This window comes from Limanda limanda, chromosome 22 (assembly GCF_963576545.1).
Source record: "Limanda limanda chromosome 22, fLimLim1.1, whole genome shotgun sequence".
Taxonomy (NCBI): Eukaryota; Metazoa; Chordata; class Actinopteri; order Pleuronectiformes; family Pleuronectidae; genus Limanda; species Limanda limanda.
The window spans coordinates 9,494,268-9,516,695 of NC_083657.1; the positions used below are offsets into that span (position 1 = coordinate 9,494,268).

At 46.9% G+C, this 22,428-nt stretch overlaps 1 protein-coding gene across 4 annotated transcripts in view; it reads left to right on the top strand.

The window, feature by feature from the left end:
• Positions 1–413: 413 nt before the first annotated feature.
• The window catches only part of LOC132995867 (receptor-type tyrosine-protein phosphatase delta-like), a 125,951-nt gene continuing 103,936 nt past the window's right edge, over positions 414–22,428 (top strand). For all 4 annotated transcript variants that reach the window (XM_061066096.1, XM_061066098.1, XM_061066097.1 and 1 more), the window contains exon 1: positions 414–828. The gene's annotated coding sequence lies outside the window, so the exon portion shown is untranslated. The remainder of the gene's footprint in view (positions 829–22,428) is intronic.

Genomic DNA, 22,428 nt, shown 5'->3' on the forward strand with positions numbered 1-22,428 from the left:
GAGAGAGAGAGAGAGAGAGAGAGAGAGAGAGAGGGAGAGTGAGAGACATGGAGTGAGAGAAGGAGAGAGAGCACACAGAGAGAGAGAGGGTGGGGGAGAGAGGGAGGGAGAGAGGTAGAGAGAGAGAGACATGGAGTGAGAGAAGGAGAGAGAGCACACAGAGAGAGAGAGGGTGGGGAGAGAGGGAGGGAGAGAGGTAGAGAGAGAGACATGGAGTGAGAGAAGGAGAGAGAGCACACAGAGAGAGAGGGAGGGGGAGAGAGAGATAGGTAGAGAGAGAGAGAGAGAGAGAGAGAGAGAGAGAGAGGGGGAGAGAGAGCACACAGAGAGAGAGGGAGGGGGAGAGAGAGATAGGTAGAGAGAGAGAGAGAGAGAGAGAGAGAGAGAGAGAGGGGGAGAGAGAGAGAGAGGCTGTGCGCTCCAGCCACACCGCACTCTCCCCAAACACCACCGCCGTCTCGCCACGTTCATTCCAATGAGGAGCTGACGAGCTGCGCGCACACAGACTCCGACCGGAGGACACATTCTACGCGCTCCCCACGCGTGCGTGTGTGCCTCCTGCCATGGTCCCGATCCCCGTGCGCGCACTGGCGACGGACAACTCGCGGAAAGAGACGAAATAAACGCGTGCACTTGGAAGAGGAGAGGGGGGAGAAAGGAAGAAGGAGAAGAAGACGGATTTCTGTTTTGATTTCGGACCCGATCGTCATTACTGGATGTAAAAAAAAAAGACAACAACATCAAAAAGAAGCAAACTCCAGACTTCTCCTCGGAAAGAAGACACAGAGGAGACGCTCAGTTTCAAACTGGCCGCACCATGGTGATAAGGTAAGAGAGTGGGACGAGGCAGTGGGAGTTTGGAGGAGGTGACTGGGGGGACTGGGGGGGGACTGGAGCCGCTGCCGCAGTGATTTCAGGTGTGCGTAAAAAGCCCCGTGAAGTTGCCTCAAACGGCTACACACATCTGGACCGGGGTTATCCTTGGTACACACATCGATGATAAGCTGACCTGGGATCAGGTTGTGTTGATACGTGTGTCAGGAGCTGTTAAATGACACAATTTGGGATTATGGAAGCGCGCAACCGTGATTACGCACAGCGGCGCGTTCAGAGCCACGTTACAGTGGAAGAAACGGTGTTCTACCTTCACTATATATCTTTATTTCTATTTAAATCTATTTAGTGTGTTAACAGGACATGAACTACATGTGTGGATGTGCAGGTGGTGTGTGTTTTTGTCTGGGTGCGTGCTTGGCGCAACGGATTGGAGACGCGACCGGTGCCAAAAGCTGTTTAATTGTCAATGAATTATCACCACACGTAATTGTATTGCTTTAATTATAAAATAACACACACTCCAGTTCGCTATAGCCTGTCAAAAACAAATATGATTCATGCCGTTTAAGCTGTGGTGGCTCTGTCATGTAAACACAGGTTATTTCAGGCGACATCATATTTTGTATTCTCGTTTGAGTTGTGGAAGCCTTTAAATCAAAAGAGTCGATTGAGAGAGGAATTTTTTTCAAAGTGCATACTTGCAACTCTCCAGAGCTCCCTCGTCTCATCCCGTTTTATTTTTAGCAACACGATTTTTTATTTGCGCGGGGTTTTAAGTTGCTTCTTCTTTCTTTATTTTTGAAGTGCTCACATATTTAGGCATCACAAATATCAAGTGAGGCAAAAAAGAGAGAGAGAGAGACTGTCAGTCAGGCATATGCCAATCAGCTGAGAGTGAACCCTTTCTTTCCAGTGGAGCGGCGCACACATGCACCACCTGTGCTCAGTGTGCCAGTTGTGCCACTAGGGGACTCGTTCTCTCCAGCCACTGAGGGGAATGCAGTAAATAGAGGGGCCACAAGCCATGTAGAAGGGATACCATCAAATACCTGCTCATGTACTGGAAAAAAAACAACTTTCAAATAAGTCTATAAAGCAATGTGTCCGTCAGCTGGTTGAAAATTAATAATGTGTAAAATGTAATTAATGTGAGGAGGCCCTATGGAGAATAGGACACATTCAATGTAGTTTTGGTTGTGTCGCCTTTTGAAAACGTATTGTTCTCACTATGCATTGTAATTTGTTGCTGTCTGCGGGAAATGAAAAGGCACTGGTTGAGTATCCCTAGTGGACTAGTCTGGAGAGGTGTTTGAAATGGAGGCGTGTGTGTGTGTGTGTGTGTGTGTGCATGTAAGCATTCACATTAGTGTGCACGTGTGTGTTTGCTCGAGCAATTCCCCCTTTTAGAGCCAGTAAGCACTCCAGGACAGCACAGCCCAGCACCTCCACTGTCTTACGTGTTTTACAGTTCCCGGCTCAAACAAATAGCACTCGCCCCAATTTTGACACAGCACAATTAACGCTGCCACCACACGTTCGATTTCCAATTTTGCTGTTGCGACAGCAGCGCTCAGAAGAGCAGGCAAAATGGCTATGCAACCGAGGTGGTGCTCGATTTAAGTGCTGCTATCCAAAGTCGTTGAAGGGGAGCAAAGTGTCTCAGTCATGGAAAATCGGCATCGACACGGCCATCTTCTCTCAAACCCTCATCCTTCACCTTGTGCGGCGATGAATCCTCAAAAATAATAGAAAGGGCTCTTGAGAAAAATCTTAATGCAAATCGTGAAGGGGTAATTGTGTATTAGCGTGCAGGAGTCAAGCTTTTGTTAGTCAGTTACCTGTGGGTGTGTGTGTGTGTGTGTGTTGGTGTGCAAAGGACACAAACAGGCATGCAAGCCATTAAATTGAAAAATGATATAAGGCCTTGGAAAAGTGCCTATGAGGGAGTTAGGCCATTTTTGCGTGTCTGCCGATCTCCCTCTTTCTCCAGCTTTCTGAGCCCGAAGCACATTTCTGAAATCATTTCCCTCATTTCTGACAGTGTCTGGGAGCGACAGCTGGGTATTTCCGAGACTGAACGTTAGGGAGAAGTCAACAACGTCTTTCAGATGTCCTCCTTTTCTTTTATTTCCCTTCTTTTTCAATGCATATTTACCTGGCTTTGGGTTTTATATTTCTGATCCGGCCACTGCGACACACGCTGGTCAAATGTCAAACTCACAGATATAAGCTCATTGACAGCGTGTGCATTTAATGTAACAGAGGCTTGATGAAGGACCGTGGAGGCTTTGAAGATTTCCTTATCCAAGTCCCTCTTAGGCACAAAGCCAAGCCCTCTTACGAACAAGTGTGCCTGCATCTCACGGTCCCATTGTGGCGGCACGGCCATGGAGCTCTGACTCACGAGTTTATTTTTCAAGAGGAAGGAGAAAAAAAAAAAAAAAAAAAAGTTTAGCTTTCTATCACTGTGTGCTTATCCCTGTGTGTGAGCACTACTTCAGGAATTCCAAGGCCGGGGACCCTATTACGCGTGCGGAATGAGAAATCAACACTTGCATTACAAAAAATGGATACGAAAACGCAGAGGCCACAATTATCAGGCGCCGTGGTGCTGGAGCTGGAGGAGATGGAGTGCAAATAGGTCTGTTAGCAATCACCCCCCCCCCCCTTTCACTGCCTGCCCTCTGTAATTCAGTGGGTGTATTCTAGCTTGTTTTGTGCCAGCAATGGCCCATAACTACCCACTGGCTGGCGAGCTGGCAGGGTGGGTGGCTGGCGGATGCGAGAGGAGTTTGACTGGTAGAGGTCACGCAGGAGGGAAAGAGGGCAGGAGGGGAGCATGCGTGTGTGTTATACGTGAACATATGTGCTCGTGTGTATACATTTCGTATATCCTGCAGCTCGGCTTCCTCATGTTTCGACCCGTGTGCGAGCGCCGGGGCCTCCAGGACAACTACCAACCCACCTCACCGGGGCCCGGCCTGATGCATTGTGACAAACGAGAGAGCAGTTTGATTTCGCACAACACTGAGCCGCACCACGGCATAATGAAGTGATCATGACTTTACCCTTGGTTCACTTTGGCCCCGGTCCCGCTGTGTTTTTCCCCCCCTCTATTCAATCGCTTCACTCACTTATTTACTTGGCAAGCATTTCCTCCCGTAACCTCTAGTACTGCATAACTAGCGTCAAGGGTGGGTTGCTTGATAAAAACCACCGCCACGGGGCATTGGTTTTACACATCGGGGAACGCTAGCAGTTTTTTATTGATATTCAAGTTGCCACTGGGTCGGAATAATAAGAAGGCTATTTTCACGCCCAGGCAAAATCACCTCTACTGTCCATCACCCTGTCAGGAGAGAGAGCTGAGGCCTAAATATTATCTAGTAGAGTCTCTCGTTTCCCCATTAACTCTTATTCTCTCATTTCTTTTACCCTTGTTTCCTGTCTTTCCTTTCATGTATTCCTCTTCCTTTGTCATCATGGAAGTCCCGTCTTCCGCCATACTTTCCTCCTGATTCCACTTCACGTCCACCCCTCAGTGTAATTTACTTGTATGTAATGGGAACACACGGAGCATATGTCACTTCCAACACGGTTCCGTATTGGACACGGCGCAGAACGCGTCGCCTCAAGGCTCTGCCTCCAGGCTTTGTGTACAGGGGGGGACGGGACCTACGTGTCAGTTAAAGGGAGCACTGCTTTTTCCACCGCAGCTGTCTTTTGCTTGCATATTGGGTTTCAGAAAGAAATGATGGATGTCAAACGCCTGTAGCCAGTTGTGAAGACATTGGGGGCTGTGCTGGTATGAATTTGGATTGGGGGGGTCGGTCACTGGCACGGGCAAAGGATTGGAATTCTGCCCTTGACCTCCATTTTGGATCATCCAGCGTCTAGCAGCTAACAGCCTGGCGCTATAAGCAATTTGGGAGAATTAGGACCAATTAGAAGAAGATGAAAGTCTGCATGTGAAACATAATATTTCTGCCTTGCTACGTTTTAAAAAATAAAGAGGTAGCGAAAGGTGGCCCGGCAATATTTTGGTAAGTGAGTCGTCATTTTTGTTCCACTGCAACCCAATCCAACCCAAAACGTTATTTATTTTTAATGCCCTTTCCCATTGTGTCATTTTCCCTTATCTTAATTTTTGAAAAAGGCTGAGAGCAGAATCCGCCCGAGGTTCATTTGAATAACCAGCGGAATGAGGAAATAAAAGCTGGGGGAAGAAATGGAAGTGGCGGACGGCTCTGTGCATTCATGTCACACGGCGTTATCAAATTATTCCACAATAGCAGCCACACGAGGAATGATGGAATTTCAATTAAAGTGTGACAGTTTTAGAATTTGTTTCTGCTCGCGAGAGAGTTTGTAGGAGCCCTGCGTTTCTTAGGGTTGGTAGTGGACAGCAGGGAGGGTCTTTTACAGAAGACGTATTTTCCAGTCTCAATTCCCTATTCACCAGCCTCCCTCCTAACTCACCCCCACTCCATCAAAAGGAGAACGATGTCGCTGAAGCACTTTTGTTTGGAGGCACTCTGCGGTCAGAGCCTGGAGTCGGGCAAAAATGGGGGTGTTATGATAAAGGTCTTTGTGACAAGAAGTCAAAAAACGCAGCGTTTGGTTGATAGGCTCTCTCCAAGAACAATTACGCGACCTGCTGTGCCAAATAGAAGGGTGCGGGAGATAAGTGCAAGGGAGGGGTTGCTCGGCTCAGACCGGTGGCGAGCTCGTAAACCCGGGGAAAGAGCGACACGTATATGACCCTCTGGGGCCGTAAAAGCTTTCGGAGGCCGAATTTGTAACACACGCAAGCTCACAAGCGCTCGTAGACATGCACAGATGCCAAGTGTGTGCAGACACACACGTGGACGGGAGAACCACGATAGCACCAACCCTAAGAATAGACGAAATGTAGTGTCTGTTGCCGCAGCAGCTCTGCAGATAATCATTTCCATAAAAACAAATGTAAAGTAAAAGAGTCTCCTCTTAAATTAAGCTTATAAAAAAGAGTGATTGATTTGATGTCCGGCTGCATTGGCAAGCAGGGAAACAATCCATTAACAATCGGCACAGAGCAATTTCACAAATGAGGAATGCATTTAATGGTGGATGGATTTTGTCATGATTTGGCAGTGTTTCCCTAATTTGTGCCATAACTCTTGAAGGGACATGTGTTGGAATGGGATCCAGTGCTCCCAGTCCACTCTCTGAGTCTGGCACCCACATGTCCAAAGAGCTATCTTTAAACCTGGAGGGATATTGCACAAGCTAAGTAAGACATGTAGCACAAAGACGGCAGCAGCTTTGTGTCAATATTTGTTCTTTATTATCCCCCATACATCCTTTTCCTCCTCTGAAGTCAGATTTAAATCCCTGCCTCGCTACAAGGTTAGGAGTCAATGTTGAAATTCTGCGTAACCCCGGCATTCTCCCTCTACTCAATCCGCAATTATAGCTAGCTGCTTTGAAGAAGCCAGGCGGAACTAAAATGACTTTTCATGTCCGGTATAATGACTGCCATTTGGAAGCTGACATGGAGAGAGAGAGAGAGGATGAGAGAGAGATAGAGCCACAGAAGAGTCAGAGAGTGAAAAGAGATGGAGGGAGGGGCAGAAGGAGGGAGAAAAAGGGGACAATCAGTGGAGGGAAATGGTTTAGGTCACCTCTGGTTCTGACCAACCAGCCCTCTTTTCCCTTTGTCGTTCCTCGCGGACGAATCCACCACATTTCTCTTCCTTTTTCCTCGCTCCCTTGCGGGGGCTCACTTTTTGAAACTTTCACCTTCTTCTCCCTCTGTCTCCGTCTTCCCCTGCCTTTTCGGTCTCCATTCAGTTGCCATCAACAGAAGCTTAGCAGCTTTAAGACGGATTACAAGATGAATTGCGCGGAGAGACGCCGTATATTCTCTTTAGGGTGGGCCACTGCTGCCAAAGGCCAGAGCCGGGAGCCGTCACCTGGGCTAGCAGCTGGCTATCTTTTACACTCCCCTCGCTAATGAGGCCAGACAGTTGGGGCTGAAGTTATGGCGCGGGCTGGATGCTGTGTTGGTAATCTATTATTTAGACTCGTGGGGAGGCTGGTCTCAAGAATTTCATGCATGCATTTTGCAAAGCAAATGTTACCCGGGGGGGATACTGAGCTCTGTGTGGGAAAGAAAGGAGTGAGGCATGAGACATTAGTGCGAGTTTCAGCTTCTCCTTGACCTGCCTATTTCAAACCTGCCAAGACCTGAGAGGAAACTTCTGTGGTATTTAGTTTTTTTGTCATCATACTAGAATAGATATGTTGCTCATAGAGATCGGCCTCGGTGGGGCTTTGCAGAGATGACAACTCCATTCAATGCACGACTTTTCTTTGTCGTGTTCATTCAGTGTTTCTTCCCCTTCTTCCTTCTTTTCCTTCCTTCCTTTCGTTCATGTCTTTCCTCCTGATATTTTAAGGATGACAGACAAAGGTTGGGCTTGTGTCTTCAAACAGCCCGACACAGAAGAACGGGTATATCTTTCCGTTCCCTTTTCATGTATATTTTAGGAACTATTTCAGAGGGGTTTCTAGGAGTTGCATCACACCGTTATAGATAACAGTGCACAGACGGGCCTTGTTTATATTTAGCAAGGCTACAAAACTCAGGCACACATGACCCCCGCCAATGTATTAATAGAATAATACCAGTGTTTAAGGTACCAGGGGCTGCTGAGGCAGGTTTTTCGAACCGTGCATTTCCGCAAAGTCTGTCAAAGTCATTTTTATTGGAGCAAGCAGACATTAGGAAGCATAGTGGCCTTGTATCAATCCCAAAATCAGAAAATGACTTGGTGAGACATCAGATTGCAGCATCTTTTACAGCCTGTGAACCTATTTATCTATATTTGGTGCTATATGTACATGCAAATCGACCGGGAGATGAGATAGCAACAGTTAAACTTAGAAAGGCACTTTTAGCCCGAGCTGTTTTGCAGACTTGGGTTACTCTTTAATGAAGTTCGTGCAGAATGGCTTCAGATGCAATACATAGCTCGTATTTATAGATAGCGTAAATAAACTAAGACATACCAAACCCCATGAAGTCACCAACTTATTCATGAGCCCCACATGCCACACGGATCTACATCATGATCATTTAATGGTGAGAGTCGCATCAACATAGAATCGCTTATGTGAGCAAGAGAGAAGGTGTTAACGAGCCATACGATACTATCGCTTACACATTTTTAGTATTGTTAGTGGCGCAACAACAGGTACATACTTGGAAAACACTATCATCCAGTCCAGTAAACTAGAATCCCTGTGACCTCTCATACAAAAGGTTTTCCACTGAATTTCTTGTGCCGTTCAAGGAAGTCCATGTCAGGTGTCGGGCAGTGTAACCCTAACTGCCACTCTTACTCCTCCACCTACCACTGCCTTGTCCTTGCGTGTGTTCTCCCATCGATCAACCCTAAAGAAACATTCCAGGAGAGTTTGAGGAGCCTATCTCTGTAACGGGACACCGCCAGGCCCCGTGTGAGCGCTTGACACTAAGAAAGGGAGAGTTTGGAGGTGGGAGTTGGAATGTTTGAGAACGGCCTTCTTCTTTTTTTCCCCCAATTCCCCAGGTTTAACACGACATGCTTCTTGGGTTACATGATGTAAGAAAACAGATAAGCCTCTGATTGATTCGCTAAAGAGCAAAGGTTAATATGAGGTTTGGTTTAGGATGACGACACTGTGGACCTGTGTGGACGAGCGCAGGTATGTTTCACCGAGAAGATTGAGATGAGAGGAAACGGGCAGTGTTGGGGAGTAACGGAATACATGTAACGGCGTTACGTATTTAGAATACAAATTATGAGTAACTGTATTCCGTTACAGTTACAAATTAAATAGATGGTATTCAGAATACAGTTACATTGTTGAAATCAGTGGATTACATGACGGTACTTCTCTGTTTCACGAGTTTAATCACTGTCTCGTAAATCCACCGGAGGCAAAGCCCCCAGGAAGCAGCTGGAGACCAGGGCTGCCGTAAGAGCGCCCGGACCCCGGCGGCGTGAAGAAGCCTCACCGCGACCGGCTCGGGACCGTTACAGGCCCGGGACCGTGGCTCTGAGAGAGTTCCGTCGCTACCAGAAATCTACGGAGCTGCTGATCCGCAAGCTGCCCTTCCAGCACCTGGTGAGAGAAGACCGACCTGCGCTTCCAGAGCTCCGCTGTCATGGCTCTGCAGGAGGACAGCGAGGCACGCCGTGTTCACACCGGACGCTGAAGCGCCGCTAAAATAATATCACCCGTTGACCCAGAAGTATAAAAGCATATAGTCACTTGTTGCTCCAACATTAACTGCAACAGCGTCCCAATTTAATGTCATCCATCTTCAAGAACTTCTCCGCTGTTTGCTCCGTTCAATGTCGGGTGTCGAGGGTAAATTACGTGTTCTCCGCCCCCCCCCCCCTCTCTTTTTATCTTTATGACTGCTTGTGTGTCTGTATGGAGGGGGGCATTTAATAATGTGATCGGTCAAATTGGTAAATTTAAAACTCCAGGACAACAGAAGGGGAATACAAACTATGGGATGCATGCTTTATCATTTATATCATATAAAATATGTCATCAATATCGTTTAAAATCATTTTTCAGTGTGTTTCCTGGAGCGATACGCTCGGGTCAAGCGCAAAAAATAGACCCGACGCCGAAACGATCGCTGCAAGGCGCGAGGCAGCCTTGGCGCAGGGGGGGTTCAGCCTCCGGTGGGACCGGCACAGAGATGGGAGTGGATGGGAGCCGGACATCCAGCTGGCCCGCAGCATCGGTGGAGAGAGAGTTTAAACTGCTGCTGCTCCCCTGACTATAACAACGCCGCAATCATACACTTAAAAAATGCAATACAAACCGGAAGTATTCCAAGTATTCAGAATACGTTACTCAGATTAGTTAATGTATTGGAATACGTTACAGATTACATTTTTGTGCATGTATTCTGTATTCTGTAACGGAATACGTTTTGAAAGTATCCTTCCCAACACTGGAAACGGGACAGATACACACATGCATGTGCACATGACAAGTGGGACGAGGTGTGTTGACAGAGATTATTGGACTGGATTAACCTGCTGCCACTGCAATCTGACCTTGGATTTAACTACAAGAAAAGATTCATAAAGTAACATAGATGCACAAATTGGAGAAAAATCAGGCGGAAAAAGATCTAGAAGCCAAACCATGCTGACTGTAAGTGAAATAAAGATTTAGTCTGCGAAATGGCTTATTAACTTTAAGGTCATCCATATTTGATGGCTTGCCTCTGGTCTTGACGAGGAAAAAGGTGTCAATTAGAGCAGGTTGTATTTTAAAAACATTAAGTCATAAAGAAAAACTGGATGGATGACAATTTAGCTGTTGATGCTGCCCATTACTCCTCCAGCTTTTAATACTGCAAATGGATTTTCCTTTTAACCGTAGCTGATTGCCATTCCTGTGACACTCCAAGAGGAGGGAGTGTGAGCGTTTCTTACAGTACCCGGCTCTTTCTGTCACACTCTATACAAAGCTTCATTTGTTAGCCATGAAAACACATTACAATCCATCCCTTCCTCCTGCTCGTTTTCCCCATCTTCCCACCCTCTGTCGTTATTTGGAAACCTTCCCGACCGTCTATTGTGATAAGCTAAACACAAAGCTGTCGCCATAGCTGCTAGCCATATTGTTGTCTTGCTCCTCCGCTTGGACTGCCAGGCTTCATAACACGGCGCCGGGGATTTAACCTCCGCCGCCGCTTCTTTCATATTGTGTGCATCTCTGCGACGGCCACTCCAAGAGAGCCACATGGGAAAAGGGAACTCGAGATGTTGCCAAACTACTGACAGCTTGTCTCCAGCCCTTCTGTGTAAATACCCAGTGAATATGATCAGCGGCTCGGTCCCTCCTTGCTTGTGGCTGCCTCTGGTGCAACCTTTAAAGGAACGAAAGGGCATGGCAAGTTATTTGACGTGAAAGTATGAAGTTGAATAAAGGATACTGTAGTTCAGTGAACGGGACAAAACTACACTGTCACAGTTTGTGACCTTTTCCCATTTGTTCTGACAAGCCGGGGCTTCTCTCTGTCAAAATGGCCTACGCCGTTTGTAAGTGATTCCTCCCTTCCTGTCCTGTCCCTTGTTTTTTTTCATTTTTTAGAATATCTGCCATCTGCAGTGACTGCGTGACGCCGCAGCTTCTGTGTCATCGGTGACAACAATCGCACACACACACTGGGACTAGACAAGAGAGAGCGGAAAGGGAGAAAGAGGGGGTGGGTTGGAGGGGGGGGGCAGAAGACACAGTGAAAAAGAGACCTTGCGTAATGTCCCGGCGGACGTCATTACCCAGGCACCCCGAAGAAGTCTCTGTTGTTTGCTCTTGGAAGCATGTGAGCGTTCGTAGTCACTTTAATGTCTGAAGCGCTCGAGTCAGGCTGGTCCCAATGTCTGTAGCACAGGCTGAGACGTATTTCGTGAGTGAGGGAAAGGGTTTTTCCTTGCAGAAGGAAGGTTTTGATGATTCTGTGGTGAGCTGATGGATCTGGTGGCTGTCCTCAGCAGGCCCTGAAGGAGCAGAACTGACGGACATGCTCCTACAATTAAAATTTTACCCACATTATCTAAATTTGACCATATTTTAATGACGTTAATGTACATTAAATGAGATATTGACTTGTTCACTTGTGACCGGAGCTACTTTCATCAGTACTATAAAAAAATCAACAACCAGATGTTAGGTTGTAAAGTGCTAATAAAAACTTATTTTTTTCTTTATTCATAGGACATTGCAATGAGGTGTTTCAGATTTTAAAATATTCTATTTTTAATAATAGTCATTTCATAAAGTGCCACGTTTGCGACACCTTGACTTTTTACAACGTCAAATATTCCCGACACATTCCAGCTTCCGCAGCCCTTAGCAGGAGGAGTGGAGGTAATTTTTGACTTCATTAAATCCGAGGCTAAAAATCTACAGCATCTCGGCATAAAAACACAGCAGGAGAGGTGATTATCTTTGGAAATTAGCTCACTCATTTAGAGCTGTGTGGATGCAGATGCCTCCGTTCAATGGAAGACTATTATTCCAAACGACTCTCATTAAGCCATAGTGAAATAAGGTAGGCTGTGGAGGCAGTGAAATAAAATCTTTAAACTGGCTGTGCAGAACTCGGGCGGCGTGAGCTACGCTGTCTTCATTAAAAGCTCTGACGTCAGGAATGAAGTGCAGGGAGCGACTCGGTGCACGCAGCTGATTTGTGCTCGGGTGTTTGTGCTCCGAGCCCGAGGAGAACCGACAGTACAGTCTGAGCTTAATGAGTGAGTTCAATAAAAAAAAAAAACCCAAACGACGAGGAGCATGAGTCACGGCTGATCTATAAATTATGCATTTGGATGTCGGCCGGCTGATCAGAAAGATTTTGGATAACATTCATCACAAAATTAGTCGAGCTGAGCTGTCTCCTATAAAACACACACACACATAAAATAAACCAGATCACATAGACTCACACTGTGGCCTACAACTCTGTAGTTTCCCTCCAGCAAATCCTCTTCCGCCACTTTTAAAGCTCTGTCATGTTTTGGTTAATTGATGCTCGTAGTCAGGTAACGGAAAGTATAAACAACTTTTTTCTTCATGGTTAAAAGCCTTTTCATTAGAAGCCAATTCAGGTCAGTCAATCATGTAGTCATCACACAGACCGTCCCTGCAGTGCACGGATGGATTTGTGGAGCTTTGTTTTGCAATATGTGAGCAAATAACAGGAAATGGTCATTGTTGGTTTATTGTGTGGTAAGCAGAGTCATGAAGATGAAAAGTAATTAACTGTATAATTACCACAAATGCCTGATTTTACATTTTCACACCTTTTCTGTTTTAGAGCTGTTGTTGAGTTTGACCCATTTAGACTCACTTGATGCTCATTTGCTTGACGATAGTTCTGACTGTTTGCAGAAATTTGCAAGAGCCACGCAAGTGCCGTAGAGAATACATTTGCATATTGGGAAAGCCAACTTCTTAATTTTCCCCACACTTAATTTTCATTTCAGAGGAATCGAGTGAAGAGGCAAGATTAGATGGACTCTTATCAAATGAGGATAAATGGCGACGGGTTTGCTCAGTTCCCTGTGGTCTCAACAACACAGCAGGTGGCCTTCATTTGCATCTTCAATGAGTTTCACCTCTTTGTTATCCCTTTACCATTTGTTTATCACAATGGCCGCAGATGGAAATCAGATGATCACACACACACACGCACTGCTGTTCTTAGAGTGTTGCCCAGTTTATTACTGCTGTATGATAACCTCAGTCCATAGATTCATGTGCAGTTTGGCTGAGGCCCTAAACATCAGTAGCCTGTATAAAGTGATGGACTGTACACATTAAAATTCGATCTCCTGCATCAGTACATCCAGTGCTGGTTCAGGACGGCAACTATAAATTGCCGGCCATTATTTTCGATTAACCACGCTGACACCGCGGCCCATCACATTTCTTCCCATTTTTACCCCCTGTCACAGTGGCGCCATATTTCCAGCGATGTTTCATTTTAGATTGTCGCGGCGCACGATAACACAGACCAGCAAACCTCGGGACACAAGCCACTGGGCAATCTTATTAATGGCAGAGCGGCGATAACCGCAGTTGTCTGCCCCCTCAGTTGGTATCTTGATCTTCAGGCACATACTTTCCAGGGCCTGAAGAGTAGAGGTGTCATGGCGGGTGCAAAAGGGCGACGACTTGGCAGTTTATCACCGATATGCTGGGAAAGTTTCTAATTTCCCTGCATCACAAATACAGCAAACAGGATTCCCCGACTAGTGCTTCTACGGAAACCACACAAAATGGCCATCTTTGATCGTAAATACTATTTGAAATTCATTATGAAATATAAGAATCAGCTTGTTGAGGACAGTTGGTGTGATTTTATAAACCTCCTAAGAAATATTTTGATTTTGAAAAGATTCAAATTTACAGACACTGTATTATCATATAAACACAGGCACTACATTCATCCTTTAAAGCTCCACATCATATTAACAGATATGATCAGCTGCCATCTAACATAAGGTGTAACTGATGCACAAAACCAAAAATATAATATTCCTTCAAATAAAGGCCCGTGTCCCAAAGCAAGAAACCACAAGATTTTTCCGCATTATAATAATTATGTTCACTTAATTCTCCACGTGCTATTACATCATGCACATTCTCTTAGTGGTCTAACCAAGACTATAAATATCGTCAGGGGCAGTAGATATCAAAAATCAATGATATGGCACATGGACGAGTTCAAAAGGGCAAAGGAGTATACCGAATCATTGAAAGCAATCCGACTGCTAAGCTCTCGTTTTGACAGAAACAAATTGTTGTGTCTGCACGGAAAGTCCTTCTCTCAGTTCTTAATGAGTTTATTGGTAATCGATATCCCTTTTCTCATGCACTGGCATGTGACACCGGGGGGCCGTGACCCAGGAGGGACCCTCTGACGGTGGAGTTGAGCGGGTCAGCGAGGATCGGTGGTCGTTTGGCTCGTGCTTAGACAGACAGGAATGCCCCAGTCTCACCTAGGTGAGAGGAAGGCAAGGAAGAGAAAGAAGCTCCATCTTTGGCCTTAGCTCACTGCCATCGCTTTTTTCAATCACGTTTGGGAGACATAATGTTTCTCTAACGTAGATTGAGGGAGTTGGCTTTCCAATTTTGTCTTTTCGCATATCGTTAACGTCTTTACATCTCTGGTGCTCTCGCCTTGACGTCCTCTTTGAGAGCAGACCTCCTCTTAGAGCTTGGTATGCGTCCCTGTCAAGCACTGCACAAAACGCCTGTTCCGACTGTCAGTCAAAGCTTCTTAGCGGAACCCCTTGTCCAGTGACTCCGTCGGCGTCCTGCTGACACAGACGCTTTTCTCGGTTGTGTTTTTTTATGTCATTTTCAAGGAAAAATAGGCCCGGCCCCCCCGGTGGAGGTCAGAGCGGTTGACCCGACTCTGGCGAGCTTGCAGTTTGCGTGCAATGATTTTATTCAGCCCCACTCAGTAGAACAGCAGGGTGTGACCCGGGTCGATGTGGCGTTGCCAGAGCTTCCATTGGGAAACCCGAGGCCCATTAAGAGCCACTGACCAAGGGCTCCGGATGTTTTTGATTCACACTGCTGAGCTTCTGTATATTCAATATTCAAATCCGTCTGATGAAACCGGGTTTGTTTTTCCTTTTCTTTCTTTCTGGAAATGTGTCATTCAATAAAACTGGCAGGGTGCAGGATGCAAGGATATCGTCTTCCTACTATGGCTCAAGTCAAACACGCTGTATACGTACACCAGGGATCTTTGCCTTTTTGTTACTTAGCCCGATCCAGAGCAGAACAAAGGGAGGGAGAGAAGGGGATATCTGGCAGATAAAATACAATTAGGCCAGGTGCCAGACTCAAGTCAAGCATGCGAGCTCAATAAAGCACACCGCATCGATCTGTGAGTTATTCATTATTTGTTTTGGATGTAGAGAAAGTTCTTTGAGGAAAAAAAAGGACTCTGACTCTTCAGACTCCGAAAATAAATGGTTTGACAGATCGTCAATGACCACAGAATATGGTAGTAAATGGCCTGATATGGATTAATTTCCCAATGCCTCCCCCTCCCCTCCCTTCTTCTCGTGAGCTGTTATGCTTTTTAAAGCAAGACCAAGCACTCTCCTGAGTATTGGATTTTTGTCTCGCCTGCTATCAAACGTGAGAATTAGGATTTATTTTGTCCTGCTGCCTGAGTGATGCTTATTACAGAGCCTGGATTCAACTGGACAAATAGAGACGGAGCCGAGGACATATATCAAACTGCTCTTAATATCTCTCGTGACAACACACAGCCTTCGCCGGTGGTAACATGCGAGCACCTCGGCCCTCAGAATGCTAAAATGGCAGCTTTGTTTACGGCATTCAAAATAAATGGCTGAGGCCCCCGCTGTCACTCACAGATGGCACTTCCTTTGAGAAGAGAAAAAAAGAAAAAAAAAGCAAAGCCAGTGACTCGTAATAATGCGTTGGCACGGCGGCAGCCATTTTGCACAAGCTCCGGAGGCACTGATCGTCACAGAGAGGCGTTGGCATTGTCTTGGCATCGGCCCGACCTCAGGCCCGGAGTAGTAACTGATAGCCAAGCTGGAGCTTGTCAGGCTGACGTTTATCACTTTTGACATCTGTCCACACCCCTCAACACTGACCTTGGGATCTCTTTCTCTCTCACCCACGCTGCCCAAAACCCACCCCCTCTCCATCTACGTCCTCATTTGGCTCCGTGTCCGTGTGTGTGTGTTGTTCCGAGGCCATCGTTTACCCTTTGAGACCTGGCTCTGTGGTCAGACATGACTTGCAAACTGATGTTCAATGATTGACAAAAAACAGCAATGCCTTATTTGGATTTCTGCTTCAATGCAATATTGAGCAGATGTAGTCAGCGGCTGTGGAGTAATCTCGTCTTGTGTAATAAGAAAATTTGTATTGATTACAGGAGAAACACGTCTCATAATAGGGATAACAGAAATGTTTCGCAAGTGTAAAATTAAATTTGTAACATGTGTGGACTATAAGGTTCGATTGGAGCCCTTAGTGTGAATACCAACACACAGAGACAAAGGGTGCTTTTAAATATAAGTTGTATTTCTCTCAACAACAAAAACAATAGTATGACTTTGTTAACCAAAATAGATATCTCAGTTCAATTAATTTCACTTAGTGCTCTTACTTGAAACTGATTTCTGTCTGTAGATATGAGTTCGTACAACTTGCTGTTATGTGTTTGCACGAACAAGACCACAGAGAAAAGAATGGGGGTGAGAGGGAGGGGGGGGGGGAGCTGCCACACACAGCCCAGCGTTGACAGGCTGGCAGGAACATGTCTGACATGATGTGTAGTGAGGGAGTGTTGCTGCCGCTGCCGCTGCCTGACAGCCTACAGAAAGGGTCAGCGTGGCAGGCACATCCCGACACACATATGTCCACATGGCAGCATGAATACATTTGTGTTGCGGCTGACAAGAGAAATATGTTCGCAGTTTTTTTTGTTTTGCTACACACACATTCGGGGGGGTCCTGCAAGATTAAAAGCTAATCATTGCATGCTCCTTTCTGTCAAGTCAACAGACTCCCACACCGCTTACACTCCGTATCCGTATGGTTCGCATCGGTTATATTTACGGCATCGTGTTGCTTTTCCCCCTCTGTGTTGTGTTGCACCAGATTTTTTACATTATGCTCCCGTGACTCATCAGCAGCTCTCACCCCTGGCCCTCCCTCACGAGGTAATTAAGCCCCTGGTTGTTTGTTTAGCTGTCTGCATGTGTGTGTCCTGTATAAAACAGAGGGGGGGGGGTGGGGGGGTTGCATATGTTATTCCTACCATAAACCCATTGGAACAGTGGGACGTGAGTGGTGAGGAGGGGCATGTGTGTGTGTGTGAGTGTGTGCTCTAATTAGCCAGGCAGGAGTGTATTAGCCTCACTGGGCAACAGCCAGCTGGGAGCATCTGGAGTCGTCTTTCATACTTGCCAGCCCCCCCCGCTGCACACACACACACACACACACACACACATGCACAAAATTAGAAAAGATATCTATGGAACGGCAGTGTGATAAGAGAGTGGAGGGGCAGGCCTGATGGGGTCAAACGCACAGCTATTTAAGTCCCGCCGCATTTTTTAAAACCGCCCCCGCATCGTGCCCCCCCCCGTCTTTGTTTTAGCGGTGCCACCCTCACGTCTCCCTCTCTGGACCGGAATGCCAACAGAAGACGGAGCGGGGATTTCATCCGACTCCAGCTGCTCCTCGGCTTCCGAGAGATGCATCAAAGCTGTCCCGCAGGAGCAAACAAATTTCAAATCAAAGTGGAGCTCTGTATCCAAACTAATCCTCACAGCCTCTCGAAAACACTCTGCACTCTGGAGTTTGTTTGTTTTAAGAGTTTAATGATAAATGAGCCGACTATTTCCATCCGTTTTTTCGATGATTTCACCCGTTTGAAAGCACCTCTTCTGTTCACCATGCTACGTCAACTCTCTTGTTAATGTCAACGACACTCAGCCCGCGCTGCGATCCCTGAAACCCGCCTGCATGGGCGCCCACTCGCCATCGCGCTGGATACATCACTTCCTGTGTATGAAAATAAATACTGCCGTTGCTCACAGCGGAGGAAAGAAAAACAGTGAGTTGGCACTCAGCGAGCCGGCTGAAGGACTGTTTCTATGTGCTATTGATTAGCTGGTTAGGCCGTGAAAAACCAGGGACAAGACAGCCACTGAGCCCCTTTCCTCTGGCTTATCAGCGCACGCTGGTGTGTCTGTTCTCTCACTTTTCTCCCGTTCGACACCCCCCCCCCCCCCCCCCATTCGTAATCCTCTCTTGTGTCGTCCGCGCGTCGCCGCCGCTATTCTTATGCGTTTCACTGTTTGGCTCGCACAGGAAAAGTCCCTGCAAGCCGCTTGCCGAGTGAGATCACAGGAGCCCAGCTGTTCACAGTCAAGGGCCGCTTCTTTTATTAGCCGTCAGTAGGCCGACCTGGTCGGGGCGGCGAGAGGCGGAAAGAGTGGGTGGCGAGAGGAGGAGGAGGAGGAGGAGGAGGTGCACAGGGGCAGAGGGGGGGGCACCGATTTCCCAGCTGTTAGTCCACAAGCTCCACAGACCTGTCAGAGATTAAGTAGATCAGCAGGGACACGAGCACATATGCAAAAAGGAAAGACGAGACAGCTGACAGAAAATGGGCTGAGATGGTCGTCTCTTTAGGAAGGAGGATAGTTGCACACGGCCGACAGGAGCCCTTCAAATTTCCTGTTGGGCCGAGGAGCGTGAAGTTTTGCACACTGCACCACTGGAATGTACAGTGGGATAAGGCACAAGCCAGCAGGCGTGCAATGCCTTAATACCCCAACAAATCCCCTTCTCCTGCCTCTCGTCCCTTTTATTTTCCCCCACGATCTCACAAACCCATGCCGCCTCTCAGTCTGTGGAGCAGTGTTTTACTAGTGAGCCAGTGGACTTTGGGGGGGCCCCGAAGGACCTGAGTGTAAAATTATATTCCTAGCTATATAAGCAGACCTCTTTTGTGCTATTTTTACGAGATCATTTTCATTAAGATCACAGGGATGATTCTCCGCCTTTGTTGTGCGTCTGCTCCGTCTGATTCGATTCTAGCCACAGTGGAAATAAAAACCGCTCCAAAAAGTGGCAGTGATGAGAGCAGCGCAGAGTGCTCCCATTTCGTGTGATTAAATTTACTGTGACAAGCAAGCACGCTGTGTTTGGCAAAACATGTTGCACTAGGAACCCTGCAACTTTAACTCCTGAGGAAGAGTGCCTTCACATAGAGGTGAGATTTGAACAAGAGTCTCCAGCGTGTCTTTGCCCAAAGTCGCTTTTCACTCCCAAAGCACCGAAAGACGTCTGTATTGTATTTGCATATTTATGAGAAATGGGTGTCACAGTGATTAAGTTAACTGGGAGCCACTTCGGCAGAGTGTGGTTAATGAAATCATATAAAATGTGAAAGTCTGAGGACATTTTCTTAAAAAAAACCCATCTCCGACAGCCTTTTGCCAGCGTTGATAAACCCTGAATTCAGCAGTTTGATGAAAACATACTGTACATTCGGTGATTCACGTCAGAACGTGGTTATGTGGAGGACAAGCACTTGAACTGGATGCTTCAGGGGTGTTTTATTTAGCTCCACGATGAAAACCTACAGGATGACAAGACCTCCTGCACAATGGAACGACCCGAGGCGTCAATAAACCCAGAGCGTGAGTGCTCGGAAAGATATTTCCACCAGACACTCACGTTGTGTTGAACAAACATGGAACCAATACGGACTTTATTACTAAGTGCCTCAGACCAATGCAGCTCTGTCGCCCCAGACAAGTAATTAGAGTTCACACTGAGGCCTGACTCTGAAATACAGTCATTATCCCAGCAGAAAACACAACCTTTCCAGGTCACATCACTTTGTTTGCAGCAGTAAAACAACTTTATTTCTGCATCGAGCCACCATTATAGGAGCCCCAATCCACTCGCCCACGTTTTATAGAGCGCAGCGTGATTGGGGGCGACAGAGATTCAATAAAAATGTGGTAACACAATTGGCCGGACACGAGGTAACTGCGTGAGCGAGACACTTTTTTTTTGTGTGGAATGTGTGCTCTGTTATAGTGTCGTGTAGTGTGTGCGGAATGATTTTCATCACCCTAATTTTAAAAAAGCGCCTCGTGAGTAAAGCCCCGAAGCAAGGCACCAAATTCTTTACAACTCCCCCAAGAGCTAATCAGCCATCTCGCAGTGAAACACTCAAGTTTATATTGGCCCTTCGCACACAACAATCCCAATGCACGCTTGTTTGTTAATCTCAAAGGTCTTGGCAGGAATAAAAAAGCTCATCCTGTTGCTGTCTTGGCGAATACAGGGGGGAAAACAGGCCATAAATCTGAGAGGGCAGAAATTAGGCCCAAAGTATTTTTAAGGACTTTGGACAGAAGTTTTTCACAACAATGAGAAAAGGTCCCTAAAAAAAAAAGTCCTTGGACTGTGAGATCAGCCGTGAATTTTCAATCAACCCGACTTTCCTCCTGCAAAACTCCTGAATCAGCAAAACATCTTGTAAATATGACGTCTAACCAGTTTTCAGGGACGCGGTTTTCAACGCGCCATTGGCTTGTATCTGTTTTCTGATGAGAAACTATGATGAATACACAAGTCTGCGCCCGGTACTTTTTCTTGAGCTTCATTTTAAACTGCATGCGATGCACTTTTGCTCAGATGTGAATACACTTATAAGTGGATTATTAATATAGTCAGCGACATAATGGGGATTTACAATATGCACAACAGACTTTTACATATATCAATCTCAAAGCAGATGTAACAGGAGGTGATTTAAAAAATTTTTTAAATAAAATTACATAGTGCTACTTTCCCAGTTGCTGACTCAGTCCACGTTGAGCGTTCAAATTTTTAGTCATCGTGTAGAACCAAATCCAACAAAGTGCTCCCCCTCATTTTTCCCAAGAGGCAGCCTGTGTATGATACTGCTCAAACTCAAAGGCTTTCAGCACGCCGCAGTCTGTACTTTCAAAGACTCTACACTTCATCAAATCCACCAGCGAAGGGGAGGATGACCCCACTCACATATACACAACACCACTGGCCCCATCGCCGATTTATCACAAGTAATTTCCTCAGCTCTTGACCTTTGACCCCTCCCGAGGGCTGTGTTTGTATTGAGGGGCGACGTGCCACTTTCTCAACTGTCCATCTGAAGCTCACCAGCGTAAGCAAGAGGAATACGGTGCTTACGCCACACCGGTGGTGAATCCACCCTTGTGCCCGGCACGTGTTCCTGTCGGTGTGTGGACGTCTATCATTGTCTTCTCGGGCCTCTGGAGTTTTACGCCTGCTGCTCATTAGCCAGACAATGGCCACTTACCATGAAATGTCGTTCAGGGGCAATATGTCAGGGAACCCTTTGGGATGCAAGAAGGCACGGTGGCAGCGGAAAGCGCTGTGCTTAGAGAGAAAAGACGAGACTGGAGCAAAAGGACAGGGGAAGGTAAAGGGAATGACAGGGAGAGTCCGTGACTGACTCGAGAACAAAAGGGACAATGTGTCTGACGAGCGAAGAGAGCGCCTGGATGTTTCCCGCCGCAACAATACCAGAATAAAGAGCGAGCTTCGCCTCAGGTCAACCGAACAACCTGTCTTTCCCAGCACTGTCATTACGAGTAGGCCCAGTGAGTCAGACCGCCCTGACCTCTCGTGCTAGTGTGACCTGGCAGAACGAGACCGTGCCACCATGCTGCTGCCGCTGCCGCCGAGGTACAAGCTCCATCCAGTGCACGCCGGCTCCCCTCCCCTTATATCACCGCGTCTATGGGCGGAAGGTGGGGAGGGGTACAAGATTAATGACGGCGCTAACCGCGTATTTATCATCCAGCTGGAGAGTAATGCGACACCTTTCTAATCTGAATATATTTCATTGGGCTGTTATGGCACTCAGCCCTGAACCCCATGCATGTGTGCGTGTGCGCCCGTGTGCTTGTGCCCGAGTGCGTCACTGGGAGTGTATTTGAATGTTAATCATGTCGGCGAGAGTTTGTGCGTGAGAATCCGTGAGCTTGTGGTTTGTATCTCGGCACGAGAGCGCCGAGATACAAACCAGCTGCCGCGATCGCTCGCACTATCTACCCTGGCAAAACAGCCTTGAGGTAATTAGGTAAAGATGAAGTTCCTCTTTCCAGTGCTCCCCGAGATCCTCTCTCCTGATCCTCTCGCCGCCTTATCAAGCGAACACACTACTCCCCCCATCCGACTCTCCGTCTCTCCCTCCCATTCTCCTACTACTGCTTTTTGGCACTCAGCAAGAAATCAAGATGGATGTCTTCTCACCAGCGATGGGGAGATAGGGAGCACGCAGGGCCCGAGATGTGGCCTGATAGGACCCGCACCGGGCCTCCTGTTAGATTGGCTCCGCTGTCACCAAGGCTGCCAACTGCTGAGGAAAGTTGGGAATAGAAAGTGCCTGGGTTTAGAGAGTTCTGTCATGGGTGCTTTCAGATGGGGAACTCACAC